Genomic DNA, 13,207 nt, shown 5'->3' with positions numbered 1-13,207 from the left:
CCACCACACATTTCGGGCCCATTAGCTCAATGCCACTTGCCCACTCTGCTGCAAGCACGTCTGCACTCTTCCCTGTCCCTGAGGCATCATGTGAAGCAATAAAGTACATCTCGCCACATGAATATGCAATGAGACCATGGATGGACCGCTTTCGTGTGTCACTCCATCCATCTGCAATGAGTGACACTCCATTCTTTGCCCATAGCCGCTTTGTGTTCTCTGTAGCTTGCTCGACAAGGCGCTTCTCCTTGTCGAGCAATGTGGTGCGCGCAGACTCTGATGATGGGGGGTGTAGTTTGGACCATACTCCCCAATCCTCTTCACCATAGCCTTGAAGTACTCGGATCTGATTACAAAAAGAAACAAGTGAACTTTCAAGAATGAAACTTACAAAAATCACGTTAAGAGTCAAGGCTTACCTAGCAATATGGTCATGGAAGAAGAAACGAGCCACAGCTGTATCAACCTCTTCCTTCTTCTTAGGATCCCAACTTCCCTCAAGTGTACTCTGTCGCTACGCGGGTGTGGGCATCGCAAAGGAACCTACACCATGTGGCCGTGGTGTAGATGTGGTAGATGCACCCCCTGACCCTGAAACAGACCCCTCAAGTGGTGTCATAAATGCTGCAGGATCCACAGCCATACGTGCCGGCCTTGCAGCCCTCAAAGCCTCATGCCCGGCAATGCGCTCAAGAAGCTCCATTCTCTTCTCCGATGTGATTCCCGTGCAAAATCGAACCTCGTGCCCGGACTCATGCATAAGGTGGGCTCTCACTTTGTCTGACCCACTCGTCCACCTATAGGGGCAAAGCTTGCAAGACCACGGGCGTGAACCTCCTCCACTTCCAGGGCGGTTGGCATTAACCTCTTCACACCATGACCAACCATCGGTTCTTCTAGCACAAACACGACGTGCGGAGCCGAAGGTTGCTTGTGAAGAAGATGCCATGAGAGAGGGTGAAAGTTGAGAGAGAGAGAGAGAGAGAGAGAGAGAGAGAGAGAAATGAAATGAAATGAAATGTTATATTAACGTCTTCAAAAGGCCATAATGACCTATGAGACCAAAAGTTATATCATGGTGGATCTGATACAATGTCTAGATAAAAAAACCCAGAAAATGAAAAATAAAGATGATACTACTGGCACCTAGAAAATGAAACTGGAACTGGAATATAGCGAGGGGGGGGTACGCTATGGAGGTGAGTGGAATATAGTGAGAGGATACAATATCATGTGGGACGGAGGGGTACACTATGGAGGTGCCTCCATCTCATAATATGTGCCGCATCGGACACTGGCGGATCTCCTCAATATCCTCTGTGGTCAGCACCCTGACTGGGTGTCCCGCATGCCTCGCAAGAATAATCCGAATCTGCCGCTGCAACCTCCGTCTATACTGGGATGCCCCCCTCCGTAGTCGTGGGCGTCTGGACCACCCAAGCTCAATCGCACGATCAATCAGTGTACCCCTGGTGTGGGCGGTATCCATGTCCTGCTGCTGCTGTGGTCCATCTGGCGCAGTGATGGCTGGACTAAAGAAATCTGTAATGTGCCTCTGAGTCTGGCTCTCTGTGCGCCTAAGTAGGCTATCTCTATGTCTCCGCAGCTCAAGCAAGAACAATCCCAAACACCTCTGGTCCTGGTATCCCATGACTCTGGAAAGTGGTCCAAAACCCTCTCTGAATAAACAGTGGAAACGACCACGTATCTCATAGTATGCAGTACAATGGCATATATAATGCAGCTCTGTCTCTGGCTCCCCATTGTTGGGGTAAAGGCATAATGCCCACCCTTATAGTGTGTACAAGCCCATAAGTTATAGTACATAGTACACTTAGTACTTTTAATGTACTAAGTGCACTATGTGTACTAGTGCAATATACATGTGTGATAGGGGAGTCACACACTCACTTGGTGAGTTGACTTATCCCCACAACTCTCTCTCTCTCTCTCTCTCCCTTGCTTCTCTGTGTATGTCTCCCATGAATGAACTGAAACCCTAATTCTGTTCCTTCTCCCATCAACTGGTATCAGAGCCCTTAGTGATCCCTCCCTTCCTCTTCTCCTTGATGGTAGCAAGGAGTCGTATCATCAGCATCATCAAGTTCTACGTGAACACGTGAAGGTCGCAGGCTGGGCGTGAACGAAGGCAGCAAAAGAGGCGAAAGCAACACAGGCTAAACTGCAGGTGGCGCTCATAAGCGTGCGAATCAGTAAGCGATAGGCGAAGTGTTGGGCGGATGAGCGATGAGCGTGGACTGTCGACTACAGATGCTGTGCGTAGACTGGCGCTAAGCAAAGACGTCAGCGGCCAGTAGCGAAGGGAGCCCGTCGACGGCGAAGCCAGGCGAATACGTGGCAAAAGTGTAGCGCGTAAGTGCGCTAGGCGAGCGAAGCGCTACCAGGCGGGCGTTGCATCACAACGCAGGCGACAAGCGCATTTGATCGACTGGTCCACAAAGCGGGCGAAGGCAGTCGAGCGTGGAGCGAACCACAAGGCGTGTAGCGCTGGGCGAATCTGAAGCGCCCGGCGTTGAGCGAACAAGCGCTGGGCGTAAGACGTCCAGGCGCTAAGCGAAGACGTCCATCAACAGAACCCGTCCAGCACGACCCTCCACCACCCGTCTTGTAGCTTGGCACTAGCCGAGTGAAGCGCACAGCAGCCCAGCGATTGCTTTGTGGAAGAAGGCCCTCCTCTCTCACATAGCAGCACACGAATTCTGCAGCACGCCTGAAGAGCCCTCCAATAGCATCAATCTTTCTGCAGCAGCACCAAATTCATCAACCCGCCTGCAAATCAGAGTAAATCAGAAATTTCAGAGGTATTTTTGCTTCAATTTTGCGAATTTCTTATCAATTCAAGCAATTGAGCAGGTACAGGTGCCCAATTGCTCAATTTTTGAGCAAAATTGGCAAAATTGGGTGACATTGGTCACAAACAGGATCAATTTGCAGGACATTGGATGTCGAAATTTGGGGCTTTTGATGTAATTGTGCAATTAAACACTCATACATGCTGTATGATGTAAAAAATCGCACATTTGGGCAAAATTGCAGCAAATTGCAGTGCAAATCAAGGGGCTTTTGTGCCGATTTGGTTGATTTGCATGCAGGCAATCGCGTTTGATGCTGTGGATAATGTGTTGATGCCTTACAAGCACTCAATGTGCCTGTAAATCAAGGGGCTTTCATGTATTTGATGTATATGTGGCCAGGGGGAAGCATCGTGAACACTCTGGATGCCTTCATGTGCGTCAATGTACCATGCATGATCAGAAATTGATCTCAAATCAAGGGGCTTTTCAAGTTTGTATGCTTGTTGAGCTTGGCAAAGCAGCAGGCAAGACATTTATGCCTTGAATCCTCAAAAATCAGCTTGCAGTCAAGGGGCTTTTGCCCAATTTCTGTTCGGGACTGTTTTATGCAGTGTACAGGACTGTAAAAGTCTGATTTTCACTCATTTGGACAGCCAGGAGAGCATTTATTGCTATTGTACCTGCTGGTACAGATTTGGCACAGCTTTGTGCATGTTTTGGCGTGGCTGTACACTGTTTTGAGTGATCAAAAGGTTCAAATTCAGCTGCTGAAATTGCCGATACAGGTTTGGTACATCATTTGTAAGCACTTGGTACTGTTGTACAATACTTTGGAAGGGCAAAAGAGCACATTTAAGGTGCTGTCCAAAATCTGCAGCAACCAGATTTTGGTGTTTTCATCACAGAATTAGGGTTTCAGTTCATTCATGGGAGACATACACAGAGAAGCAAGGGAGAGAGAGAGAGAGAGAGAGTTGTGGGGATAAGTCAACTCACCAAGTGAGTGTGTGACTCCCCTATCACACATGTATATTGCACTAGTACACATAGTGCACTTAGTACATTAAAAGTACTAAGTGTACTATGTACTATAACTTATGGGCTTGTACACACTATAAGGGTGGGCATTATGCCTTTACCCCAACAACCTCCCACTTAAAGGCAAAGTGCCCTTAAGTAAAGGAAAAGAAAAAAATCAGCATGTACATGATAATATACAAGGCCATATCAAGGCTGAAAATGGCCTCATCCAATGCCCATCAAGTGTCTGCAATGAGCAAACCGCTCCGGAGGCAAACTCTTCGTCAACAGATCAGCCGGGTTGTCATCCGTATGAATCTTAACAAGCTGAATTTGCTTGTTCTCTATCACCTCTCTGATGAAGTGATACTTCACATCCACATGCTTCGTCTTTGCATGAAAAACAGGGTTCTTTGCCAACTGAATGGCACTCTGACTGTCACAATGCAACAATGGAATATCCCCTGTATAGCCCAAATCAACCACTAACCGAGATAGCCATAATGCCTCTTTGCAAGCCTCTGTGGCTGCAATATACTCGGCCTCTGTAGTAGATAAGGCTGTGCACTTCTGCATTCTGGATATCCATGACACAGCACCTCCTGTGAATGTAAACACATAACCGGTAGTAGACTTCCGGTTATCTGGATGACCGGCATAATCCGAATCCGTGTAACCATGCACTAATGCATCCTGTTTGCCAAAGCAAATGCACAAATCCTGTGTGCCCTTCAGGTATCTCATGACACCTTTCACTGCTTCCCAATGCTTCTTGCCAGGGTTGGCCATGTATCTAGAAACCACTCCCACTGCAAATGCAATGTCCGGCCTAGTAGCAACCATGGCATACATGAGACTGCCACAAGCTGAAGCATACGGAATCTTGGCCATATCAGCCCTGTCACTATCCGACTGTGGGCTGTCCATAGCACTGAGTTTCACATATGGAGGCAAAGGAGTACTAGCTTTCTTCCCCCCGTCCATATTGAACCTCTGCAAGACTTTGCCAATGTATTCCTTCTGAGACAAATACAACACATGCTGATTTCTGTCCCGAAGTATCCGCATACCCAAGATGTGATTTGCATCACCCAAATCCTTCATATCAAAGGTTTGATGCAGCCTCTGCTTCAAGGCATCCATCTCTTTACGAGATTTCCCGGCAATCAACATATCATCAACATACAAAATGAGAATCAATAGACTGCCATCCAAAGCTTTCTTGGTGTACAAGCAGTGATCTATGTCACTTCTCCTGAATTTCTGAGATTTCATGAATGTATCAAATTTATGATACCATTCCCTTGGTGCCTGTTTGAGCCCATAAAGACTCTTTTTCAGCTTGCATACAAGCTTCTCCTTTCCACTTACTGCATAACCCTCTGGCTGCTGCATATATATCTCCTCATGGAGATCACCGTGAAGAAAAGCAGTCTTCACATCCATCTGAATCAAGTCCAGATCATCATGTGCAACCAAAGCTAACACAGCTCTAAGTGTGGTCATTTTGACCACTGGAGAGAAGATCTCATCAAAGTCCACACCATATTCCTGCTTGAAGCCCTTAGCCACTAACCTGGCTTTGTATCTTGGCTTTGCATCTGGTGCAACTTTGAGCCTGTATACCCACTTGCATGGCAAAACCTTCTTGCCTGCAGGCAAAGGCACCAACTTCCATGTTCCATTTTTGTGCAGAGAATCCATCTCTGACTTCATGGCACGCTCCCAAAGAGCCTTGTCTGCCCTCTGTAAAGCCTCTTTATAACATGAGGGCTCCCCACAGTCAGTGAGCATCAAGTAGTCAACCCCTGGAACAAACCTGTCAGGGGCTCTGGAGGGTCTAGTGGACCTCCGTACCCAATGACCATCATTTGCAGGTTGCTGTCCAGCCTGCATATCACCCATTGGTGGCTCCTGTTCCATGCCATAAGGCTGAAAAATCATGCCCGGTATCTCCTCCAACTGTGGTATATCCATAGGGATATCTTCTGCCATATCTGGCTGTCCATTTGGACCATTTTCAGCACCATTTAAGGGCTGGTTTTCCTGCTGTAATGGCTGATTTACAGCCCTTTGTTGTTGTCCATGATGTCCATCATCATCAAAGATGACTCTGCCAGGCTCCTGTTGCCTTGCAGGCTCCTTATACATGCATGTTTCATCAAAAATGACATCATTGCTGCGTATGATCTTTCTATTTATGGGATCCCAAAGTCTATACCCCATTTCACCTCTGTCACCATATCCTAGGAATATGCATTTGTGAGACTTAGGATCAAGTTTGGTGCGCATTTCCCTGCGTATGTGCACGTACGCAACGCAACCAAACACTCTCAAGTGCTTGTATGACGGAGGCTTCCCTGTCCATACTTCTTCTGGCACTATCCGACTGTGGGCTGTCCATAGCACTGAGTTTCACATATGGAGGTAATGCCCACCCTTATAGTGTGTACAAGCCCATAAGTTATAGTACATAGTACACTTAGTACTTTTAATGTACTAAGTGCACTATGTGTACTAGTGCAATATACATGTGTGATAGGGGAGTCACACACTCACTTGGTGAGTTGACTTATCCCCACAACTCTCTCTCTCTCTCTCTCTCCCTTGCTTCTCTGTGTATGTCTCCCATGAATGAACTGAAACCCTAATTCTGTTCCTTCTCCCATCACCCATGGCATACTCGGCATATCCTGGCCTCAGCTGGTATACCTCTATATCGGCCAATCTCAATCTCAAGCTGGTGTGAGGATGTGCGAATCTGACCAATAGCACATCGTACTGCATGAGACAAGTGTACATCCATGTAACTAGGTCTGATCACAAAACCATCTGCTGTGAGCTGAAGAAAATGCTCTCTGTAGAAAGCCATCTTCGTGCCCAGCTCCTCAGTCGGCTGTATCCATGTCCTCCTAATGTCCAACTGAACTAAATCCTGACGGATGAGTCTGGTAATCTCTGTCCGTGTGAGAGTGAGAGAGGGTGCCTCCAGAGAGAGAGAGAGAGAGAGAGAGTGGCCCGTGGGAGAGGGAGTGGGAGAGAGAGAGTGAGGGAGTGGGGCCTGGCCCTGGGCACTGGGGGAGAGAGAGAGAGAGAGAGAGAGAGAGAGAGAGAGAGAGAGAGGCTAGAGCGCTTGTTGCTTAAGCCTTAAGCTCTAGAGTGGGGCGGTTGGCCAAGAGAGAGAGAGTGGGAGAGAGAGAGAGGAGAGCACTCAGCACAAGCCTTATAGGCTCAGGTCACGGGTGATGGCAACCAGGCCAGCCAGCATGAGGAAAGCAACGGGCAGCTGCCAGGCACCAACGGGTGGAAAGCAACGAGAAGAAGCCAAAAAAAAAAAGCGAAAAAAAATGCCCCAAAAAAAAAGCGAAACAAACAAACAAACAAAAAAACGGCGCAAAAAAACAACCAAAAAAAACGGCGTCCCGTCCCGACCTGCCTGTCCCGTTCCGCTGTTCCCGGGACAACGTCCCCTTGTGACGCATCTGCCCGAGGCGTCCCCTCCGTCCCCAGCCCGCGCCGGAACGAATCGCCGATTCGAGACGACGTTTCCGCGTCCCCACCCTCCGTCCCCTCCGTCCCCTGTTACTATGGTTTGAGGGGTCTCCTTATGGGAGCAACCCTTACGAGGCGGAGAGAGCCTAAGAGGAGGTACACAAACCCACTATGGTGGATTTCGAGACGCAGTTCCGAGATGAGTACAATGCGATGTCTTAGTTGTTGACTTCGATATGGAGAGCATCTCTTTGACACATGTTACACGGTTTTTACAGACTTGCTGGATTTGAGCATGCGATGCTCATACACAATTCGTGCCTTGTGTAGTACGAGAGGGGGACACACATATTTTATAGTGTGGATCCTTGTGATTGTAGGCTACCTGGTGGATACCAGGGACTGATGAGAGGGATGTTTGATAGCATGGCACTAGATATCTAGATTTTGGCCAACATGTTTGTCATGTTTATCACGGTTGTCAAGATTGACATGGAGAATCCTTCTTACACTTTTAGATTCAAGGATAAGTTCGGTTCCTTTGGATAGCTTATCTGTAGTTACCAATCTAAAAACCATCCACGAAGAAATTTCGTCAAGATTGTCACTTCAATCGCGATCCACATTTAACAAATAGATAGAATTATTACAACAAAAAGGTAGTTGATAGGGCATATGCACCACTAAAGATAGAAAGAATTATTATTAGCCTCGTCTTAGTGTCTCTAGGCAAGAGATGCTATAGCTTTGGCATGTGAGAAGACCTCGTTTGATAAAACCTTGTTATCCACAAGGATTTTGGATATTGGATGGGGCATTTACATTGGGGTGGGCAGATACAAAGGGTGGAAAAGGGGTGAATTTCCTTAGTAGCATTGGGGAAGTCGTCGTGCAAGGACTTACTGTCTTTTACGTGGAGCAATGTGATTTTGTTCTAAGTAATATTTGGTATTTTCTAGGATTCTTCTCCTATTACTTGGACAATTGTCCATGGATCCTTTGATTGGAATGACAAGCTATTAGCGCTCCTCAAAGATTCCAGTGTTGTGGTAGCAGTACTCACTAGCTAGCCATTTATGGCTATGCTCAGTGCCAGTGAGTAGCTACGGGCACAGTGTCCATTGGAGTATTGACATAGTTTGTCATTTTTTGAGTGTTAAGCACTTAGGGTAATCCCAGGATTGGAGGAGGTCTTAGGGAATGTTGTATTGGCAGATTGAAATGGGGGTTTAACCCGAAAGTGGCCGACATTCAGATAGGAGTCTAGTTGTGTCAAGATAAGGTCCATGAAGGAATTGATCACTCTCACCTGGATTTATGGGTTAGGGATTGCAGATGCTTGGAGTGTTGTTGCGGATTGATTGCATCTACGATTGAATCTAGGATCGGGGTGGTGAAACTCTTTGTTTCATCACTCGTATGGTGAAGCTGTTATGTTTTTCCTATTCTAAGTGATGTTTGGATTACCAATGGATCTTGAAGCGCATGCATATATTTTGCAAAGATCCATACTCTGAGATTGTATCAGTGAAGGTATTTCAATGGATTACATGGATAGATCCTTTCTTCTGTGAAAGGTTAGTTTGTGTGCCAGATATCACTAGCAATTTAAATATTCAAGATTCGCAGACTGGTGAGTGATGGATTTGTAAAACATATCTGGAGCATATCCTGGTGGAATGAGACGCTAGGGTCTACTTCATATATAGTTTGCGGGTTTTCGATGTCGTAGATGTTTTAACCTCCGATATGATCCAAATGATTGTTGGATGGTAAAACTGATGTTTCACTTGCCTTTGTTCATGAGGTATAACCTCTATCCTCTAATGTGGCAAATATACGATTATCAGATTTGTTGTCTAGGGCTGTGTGGTAGAGTGCTGGCACGTGGGGTTATACTAGTTCGACGTTGTCCCAATACCATTGTGATGTTGTTTGGCATTTGGATTACCTTGACACAATGGTTGGGCAAAACTTAAAGTTTCTAGGTACTTCACACAACCAGTATTGACTCGATTCAATTCCTCCTCATTATGATTGTTATGGGTCTATCGGCCAACAAAGAGGATATATCAAATTTTGGTGGAATGCTATACGCATTCAACACCAAGAGACCATATGATTTGGTTAAATTTTCCTATGATGATGCTAAGCATAGGACTCCTAGAGACAACTAGGTTATGTTTAGTGTGGGTTTCGATAGCCCGGGTTTCCCTGAGACTTTAAAACTTAAAGGTATAACTCTAAGAGGAGTTAAGCCTTGGAAAAGGGCAGATGGTTTGTAGTTTGCATTAACAAATACCGACTTGCACTAGAGGGTTTCTATTGGCGATGTTTTAGTTTGAACACGGTCTCGATGTCTTCTATCAGTGATGTTCTAGATTGAGCACGGTCCATATATGAGCATTCTCTAAGGTTATTTATGATTAAGTTATACGATTCTCGGATAGGGAAGTATTTGCTAATCATCCTCGGTCTGTTGGGCAAACAGAAGGGTAACTATTTGGCCCTCCTAGCTCTTTTTACATGATGAAATCCATGCCCAGACACCAGACAAGTGGAAGAAGACATGGGGACAGGGTCCATAAGGTTTGATTAAGAAAAAGCACCATTTTTGGTCAAAAAGCAAGAAAAAGCAAAAAGTCAAACAAGGTCGACAGTGAGCCAAGGACACCATTGGAAAGAGGAGACTGAGCAGGACCAAAAAGCTAAAAGGTGCTTTCTCAAAAATAGCTCTAAGGCCAAAAAGCAAGCAAGGTCCTAAAGCCAAAAAAGCAAAGCACCAAAAGTTGAGTAATATTTTATTAATAAAAGTAAAAAGAGCAAAAGTAAAGACAGAAAGAGCAAAGCAAAGCATAAAAAGGCAAAGCAAAAGCATGAAGGCTTTTTGGCAAAAAGCAGGGTCTCTTACAAGTATAAAAAGGATTGGACTTCTCTTGTAGTACCATGAACAAGATCATTAAGGAGATCGTTGAGAGTGTGTCGGCATCATTATGATCATGGAGAGCTTTTTCACCATCAACACCTTCTCCAACTTGCTTTTCAGATGTACGGTCAGCCCTAGACTTGTATGGGCATATGCATGGGCGATACGGATGTGTGTACGGAGTTGTACGAACATGTACGGACAAAAATTTCAGAAACCCTGAAACTGCTCCAAAAACCCTAAAATTGCTTTTTGGAGGTTTTTATCGCCCAAAAACCATGAAAACAAGTTTTATATCAAATTTCTTACCAGAAAGAGCTTTTCCATGGTTTTCTTCATCGACAAGGTTGTAGGAGTTGTGGAGATTACTCATGGGAACTTGGACTACTTGAACTTGGATTTTAACTTGGATATGAACTTGGAGATAGAGCTTCGGCATGGAACTTGAACATGAACATGGAACTTAGACACATAGCTTGGACATGGATCTGGACTTGGTTTTGGATTTGATTTGGACTTGGAACTTGGGACTTGGATTCATTGGATTTGGATTTGGTACTAGCCCAGTGAGAGATACTTGTGGGTCATCCCCGTGGTGTGCTCGGCATCAAGATCTTGTGCCACAACCTCGACATCGACTAGGATATCCTACATCGACATATGTGTGTGTTTTGTATTCAATGATTCTATTGATCCTGGCCAACGTGCCCGTGGATTGTTCCTGAATAAATTCTTGAAAGGAGGCGGGGCCTGTTCCCCGCTCAATGTGGTGTATTGTGCAAGATGCCTCTTCTCTTCTCTCTCTCCCCTCTCTCTAGATATCTTTATCTCTTGGACATGTGGTTGAGTCTATAACGGCACACCTTGCTGGGCTTAAATACATCCCTATGTTAGCTTTGTCTATGTTTGCATACTGATTACAATCTGAGTATGCTGATGTACGGTTTTCAACCTGCATCTCAGATAACTATGGGACGATATTCGAATTGATGCGGCTAGAGATTTCCAAGAGGATAGCTAGTCGGTGCATCTCAGATAACTATGGGACTTAAGGATATTCGAATTGATGCGGCTAGAGATTTCCAAGAGGATAGCTAGTCGGTGCATCGGATGCTATCTAGTATCAAGAATGCTCAGGATAGAGCACAATTATATTCGGATAGGAGGCCTTCACCAAGGGAGAGCTACCCACGAGAATGTTGGGTTGTTTGAGAATACCCAAGAGTTCTAAGACGTTACGATCAAGGAAGGTTAGGAAGTTATTCCCTCGGTATGGGGTATTATGTTGTAGCTAGCAAATGGTTGTCACATTTTCCAACTTCCTTAGGAGTTGGGGGATTGAGGCATTGCTCTATCCCTCAAGAGCTTGAGCAGGTTCTAGTTTTGTCTTGATTCCACGGTGATAGGATGGCGGAATAGCAACTTCAATTGAGTTGATTCATGGATACCTAGCTATATGGTTTCGTTAGACATGAACGAAACCTAATTTCGGAGATAGATGTTTGAAGTGGCTATGTTTCCCTTGCTTTATTTCCAAGAAAGGAAATGTCTTAAGAGGGGAAGTATGTTCACCTAATGCTAATCCTCGACATTAGTGGCCTAATCCTGCAAGGTTAGGAAGGCCTTGAGATTAGGAAAAGTAGGTTGATACACGCAGCTAAAGCTCATGGTTAATAATACCAGTATACTAGCTATTTATGACCGGACAATTATTTATAAGAACAGTAGCCACTGAACAAGTAAGACTTGGGTTATTATTGTTTACACGAGTTATTCACTCTATGGATGTGATGGAGCAAGATTACCATCGAGAACATGATTAGATTCGACGGATCACGGACAGTCATGTTGAAGGCAAGCGTTGGTGGTATACCAGATGGTTCGTGGGATTGGAGCCTAGTACTAATCTGGTTGTTTGTGTTTAGGGAGATCCTAGTGGATCTTACAGTATATGTCCCCAAGGTGTGTATCACCATCTAGACCTCCCAAGAGATAAACCATACTTGAATCCCCTCCCTCACATCACCCTTGCATTGGTCAGGATCTACTCCTTCAAATTAGTCTACCACTAGTCCAAGTAATCATGGAAAATATTGGTCCAAGTTATATTCAGCTAAGACATTACGAGCACATACAAATCAAGAAACTATCAAGAAATTTGCTTCTTGCTACGTACTCATGCAACTCTTCTTCCACCAATGGAGCCTATCATGGGTATGTATAGCCCATAGAGCACCCTGACAAGGAAAAACAGCCTGAAGGTTAAAATCATGAAGGAAAACTCAAATTGTTCCACTCCATAAACGGAAAATTGAAATCTACTCGGATCAAGTCACTCCCCAAACAACCACCCCATAAAGTATGACGAAGAAGGATTAACACCTTGCACGATGAGGTAAGGGTTTGGTGGGGCAGGGAAGCACAAAATATCCTAAAGAAAGGTTCCCCATCGGCCTATGATGTAAAAACATACTGTCTGTCAATCCCTACTTTCCCTCTATGTCTGCTCCTCCTCACCCACCAATGCATGAGAGGTGAAAGAAGGTGCCACAGTAAACAAGTGCTCCCTTTGTGACCACAAGTACCGAGCCCAAGTGCCTATCTCATTCTTAAATGACGGTCGTGCTACTCCCTAGTCATCCTCGCCATGGATATGGAGAAAAGGGCTTCTTTTGCTACTACAATGTCATAATAAAATACATGCTGATTCTAGACTTTTAGGAAAGCAAAAGAGGAAACCGCACGACACTAGAGCAAGAAAAATCTGAGATCATTGAGTAAACCACATACCACAATCTTCCCCATGTTTTGTGTACAAAAAGAGGTGCAAAAGTTGCTCCCCATAAATTTTGTCCCACGCCGACTCTTTGAAAAAATCTCTTGTATGGTTCGGCTAAGTGTAGGAGATTTGTATTTATACCAGAATGTGTGCTTTTAACAACTCTTTTTTTTC

The 13,207-nt window shown here is 45.1% G+C and overlaps 1 protein-coding gene across 16 annotated transcripts in view; it reads right to left on the bottom strand.

The window, feature by feature from the left end:
* LOC147638130 (cyclin-L1-1-like) overlaps positions 1-13,207 on the bottom strand; it is a 50,316-nt gene that overhangs the window by 21,302 nt on the left and 15,807 nt on the right. The gene's annotated exons all lie outside the window — the stretch shown is intronic.

Source organism: Cibotium barometz, chromosome 5, assembly GCF_041138505.1.
Source record: "Cibotium barometz isolate CiBa-2024 chromosome 5, ASM4113850v1, whole genome shotgun sequence".
NCBI classification, from domain to species: Eukaryota; Viridiplantae; Streptophyta; class Polypodiopsida; order Cyatheales; family Cibotiaceae; genus Cibotium; species Cibotium barometz.
The sequence above is the reverse complement of the archived record's forward strand: the minus strand, read 5'-3'. Positions and strand labels throughout refer to the sequence as shown.